Here is a 5,000-nt window from a genome sequence, read left to right as displayed (position 1 = left end):
AAATCATACATAACTATATTTATAATACTTATAATATGCAATGAATTCAGGTTGCTAATGTTTATTTAGAATGGAATGCACACATACTGAAAAATAAATTTACATTCTAGCTTTAGTGCACATTTACATATTTAAAAATTTTATCTCTTATTTTGAATTTGGTTTATGTTTAATGGAATTTATATCTAAATAAATAATATAACTTTTGGTAGAACTGGATTTACTAAAGTTTACTGATACAGAACATAGCTATTTACAATTAAAGAACAAAACACTTGCCTTAAAATGCCATATTTTACTAACAATATCAACTGTTTCAGGACTGAAATACATATTGCTTCCTAAAATGCATTACCTGGTCTTTTCCACCCAACACACATATAGTGTTATTTTTTGTTTTTTGATTGTTTCTTTGTTTGCCCATTAATGGAGGCAGTGCTTATTGAACCCAGGATCTTGTGCATAAGTGTATTTATCAACATCATTTTGGAACACTTAACAGAAGCCACAAGGTTATGGATTATAAAGATGATAAGAAAATTTATTCCTTCTAGGGACTGAAAAACCTCTGAGTGAAAGAAAGTCAAAGATAAACTATGATAAATATACAATAAGATTTTCTCTTTTCTAATTTTAAAGTAGAATATTAAATTACATTTTTTAACTTATAGAACTGAATTACAATTAAAAACAAAATTCCGCCCTTTGGGATTTCTGAAATTTGATTCATTATTTCTTTCTAATTTTATTTCATAATTATTTACCATTTATTTTTATACAAAACAAATAAACATATTTATTCTGCTCATGTTTTGAATATAGAGATACTTATTATAAAGTACACAGATAAATACCTACTTCCATTTCCAAATCAAATTATGTTTCACTTTAATTACAAATGATTTTGAAATAGATATGTATTTTCTGTACAGGTTTTACACAAATTTCACTTTAAATTCCAAAACTTTAAAATTATTTTATATATTTTGTGCATTATTTATACTCTGTTTACAAATCTGGTATAAATTTTTGTACAAAAGTTTGGAGATTGGTTTTATTTCATAGACCCCATAATTAAATTATTTAAAAAGATATTGTTGGGATAATATTTGCAGATCAGACTATAAAAACAAGCATCCTATCTGTATCATTTTTACTGGATGAATGAGAAATAAACACTGGCTGAATGTTACACTTGAGTTGCTGGGAGACCAGTCGTTTTGTGATGTCACAGCTACTCAAGTTGAGAACTATGGTGAAGGCCTAGCAGTTTACCTGTGCAGCCCTGCCGAAGCAGCATTTGAAGCTGCAGTGCTCAAAATCATGCAGATTAGAAAAGTAGCTATAGAAAAAGTTATTTGAGATGCCACATATTTCTTCAGAAATTCAAGGTGTGTCTCATAAAGATGGACCAACTGGTTCAGGAAATTCCGGAAGTTCTCTATTGTGTGATCAAACATTCTCTGGGGACTTGGACTTGAGGTCTATGATTGAATAAAATGCTTTTCAGATTTTGTCTGAAGAATCCTTAATAAAAACACCATGTTACCCACATTATGTCTCTGTACCAGATGAAGATAATGAATTTCATTCTCTGAAATTTCCAAGAAAACTCTGGAAAATGGCTGGGGATGACCAATTGAAATCCATCTGGTGGGGTGATAATGGATCTTCCATAGTGATTGTTGAAGATGTCTTCAAGAAGGAAGTTTTGGAATGAAAGGCCCCTTACAGAATATTTGAAACTGGAAGTATGAAAAGTTTATTTAGACATCTTAAACTTTATGGGTTTAGGAAAGTGTGGCAGAATTTTCAAAGGACTCCTTGTCTAGCTGACTTTCTGGCAGAAGGAAAAGTAGCCTCTGTTTTAAGAAAGGTATTGACAAATTTTAATTACCACTTGGTAACTTATATATAAAAATTTATTTTGTATATCAATCAATAGTAATATAAATGTAAAGCTAGATTTTGAAAATTGTAAAAGATTACTAAGGCTAGAATCCTTTATTTTCTCTAAAAAATGAGGACAGTGCCTTAAATAGTCAAGATTAAGGGAAACTTTGCTTTCAACTATGAATCTTTCCAGAAATCTAAATAAAGCTATTAAAGCTGCTTTTAAAAAGTGGTGTTCACCATTACTGCAAATGCTAAGTCATTAAATTTGATGAGTATACTATTTAAATGTGTATATTCCAATTAAGGAACTTCACACTACCGTTAGCAATGTTTATATTTTGATAATATTATCTATGCATAGTAAACGTGAAATCTGTGGTTTAATAGGTTAGCCTTTTTGTAGTCTTGTATTTTGGTTAATATATTACAAAAATGTTTCTCCTTTGGTAGTAGCTGCAGTTGTATCATAATCCAAATTTTAATGATGTTGTCCCCAACTTTTTGTGAGAATAAAAAGAAGAGTTGGGATTAAAAATTCCTCTCTGGTGTCTTCATTGGCTGAAGATATCAACAAGAAGCACTTTAAAGCAGGGGGTAATATGGATTATCATATTTCTGGTTTTGTGACTGACACTAGTGGAGAAAGTGCATTTTTACCTTCTGCAAATTTAAATATGACTCTAATAAGAAAGCCCTCTAGTAGCCACATAATTGGTGATACAACTATCCCGATCAGAGGTGATTTCTCTCCTCCATCATCAATGTCAGTTAGACCACCAGAACAAATTGCAGTGTATCAATGAGGTAATTTAAATCAGTTGAACATTGTCCTCGGGCACTCTCAAAGTAGCTACAATGAAGGAAATGGCCATGTTGTGAACTCCATTGCAACTTCAATTTCTACTTCTCAGTACAGCATCTTCTCTCCCATATAGAGCAATTATTTTGGACTGATGGTGGAGCCTTCTGCTTTTCCAAACAGATATCATGACATATCTGCCAATGAAGGTCGTTTTCCTAATCTTCAACCAGGGATCAACCCACACTTTCCAGTGCCAGTGATATCAGATACATCAGCTACATCTCTTTCAAGGCCAACTCATCAGCAGTTTTCAGTTTATGAACGTCATCCTAATTACAGCTGATGTACCAGAGGACTACCAGATTATGCAGGATAACAAAGATTAAAATTGATGTTGGCAAACGTCGACAAATATCTGCAATTTTTGGGGGGCAATAAAAATAGATGTGTACCTGTATTTTCTTTATTTTTTTTCAAGTAGAGTAAAGAGTTAAACGAGAGACTAAGTTGCCATTTAAAGAAAAAATAGATACTTGATTGATATGATCTTTTGATGGAACAATATGGGAGTTAATTTAAATAATTTCTTGAAAGGAAGAAGAAAAAATGGATGAATTTGGAAAAGGAATAAAACATGGAGAGAGGGAAAAGTACTAATTGGTTTCTGGTTCATCCTGGAAAGTACGAAAAGTGTTAAATTAAGATAGGTTGGAACAGGAGATAAATGCAGGAACCGGCCCAGGGATCATGGTCTCAATTATGTCATCCCTGGAATCAAAAATGTCACATGATGTAGTCTCAGATGGCACATTCAGCATGTGGTAGAATTTAAAACGTAATTTTATCTATCGTCTTCTTTGTGCTGTTCTCAAAGCATTACAATTAGTGGTTTCATTTCCTGCCCTCAAGTGTCTACACTATATTTTCTAGTCAATACTTTATCTTGCTTTTATGTTCCAGCCAAAGACAAGCTTACGTCCTCAGGGTGGCACTTAATGCCTTTTCAAATTTAAGCAAACAAACTCAACTTAGTTTAGTCATTACTTTATAAATCTGGCATCTGACTACCTTGGCATATCTTTATGTTTCACTGTATCTGGACATACATCCAGGCAAATGCTTGTCAACAATTTTAGCTCCAAACTCAAAACTTTTTACCCAGCTTATCCTTGGACTTTGGCTGTCCTCCTTTTACCTACTTAGACTATCCCCGTCTCAGCACAGAAACCAACACCTACAGATGTTTTCTGTCTATCCCCCTTTCCTCGTCTTACTTGGATACAAGCACAGAAAACAGCACATGCCACAGGATGCATTTTTGTATTCAGTGAATGAAAAATTCATGTTGACTTTAACAAAATCTACTGTCCTGAAACAGCAAAACTCTCATGGTTTTCTAACTATTTCATTATGGTCTTTACTCTTCACCACAAACTAGCACTTTTCATAGCCCAAGGACTAGTCAATCAAGACAGATATTGGAGGTAGATACAGGAGACAAAGTATTATTTTCTTCTTAATTCATACCTCCAGAGGCCTAAGGCATTTCATTCTCATTTGCTGGATATTTTCCTGTCTCTTCATCACCCACCCATCCCAAAAGAGCTGATTCTCTTCCGCATACCAATAACTATACTGACTTCTAATTAATTTACTTCTTAGAATCAGAGCTTTGTCCACAAGAGACAGTGACATTGCAAAGAGTTAATGTAGGTTTTTACACCCCACATAACTTGTGCCCCTTCTTATCTTCACACAGGAAGTATCTAAGAGGTACTAGTCCCTTGGTTGAGGTGGTGGTGTTCAGTAACCTAATTGCAATCTAAGATGTGTGGACTAGAATGAGGTGAGGGTGGTAGAATTAAAAATTTGTCCAACTGCAAGAATACTAAATTTATACAGATATTAGGAAATATAAAATATTGACGAATGTCTTTGACAATTTCCCATTAATTTAAAATAAAAGGTGAAGCACTTTCATAATGTGAAATGCCCTGAAATGCTGGAAAAATTGTAGGCAAGGTCAGGGAGCCTAAGGCTTCTGCTCACCATGATGTAGCCAGTGTCAGCTGATAAGACTGTAATGGCAGAATTGAGTACTTAAAATTTGTTACCAGTTTTGATGAAAGCATTTAATAATCTGGAGAATGGGCACATGGGCCAGGGTGAACTCTAGCAACATCCCAACAATATGACCTTTACCAAGAGAAGAATAGAGACCACTTGCAGATGGAGAACTGTGTCTTGACAGCATTGGTTCTTCCTACAACAGAAAATCAAGCTTTTAAGTTTGTCAGCTGAA

The 5,000-nt window shown here is 33.7% G+C and overlaps 1 long non-coding RNA gene across 1 annotated transcript; it reads left to right on the top strand.

Moving 5' to 3' along the window:
- Positions 1 to 1,262: 1,262 nt before the first annotated feature.
- LOC140694217 (uncharacterized) lies at positions 1,263 to 3,155 on the top strand. The gene is made up of 2 exons (XR_012069968.1): positions 1,263 to 1,876; positions 2,832 to 3,155. It is a non-coding gene; the product is annotated as an uncharacterized lncRNA (long non-coding RNA).
- The last annotated feature ends 1,845 nt before the right edge of the window (positions 3,156 to 5,000 follow it).

This window comes from Vicugna pacos, unplaced genomic scaffold (genome assembly GCF_048564905.1).
Source record: "Vicugna pacos unplaced genomic scaffold, VicPac4 scaffold_20, whole genome shotgun sequence".
Taxonomy (NCBI): domain Eukaryota; kingdom Metazoa; phylum Chordata; class Mammalia; order Artiodactyla; family Camelidae; genus Vicugna; species Vicugna pacos.
This window is presented reverse-complemented; position numbering and strand designations above follow the sequence as displayed.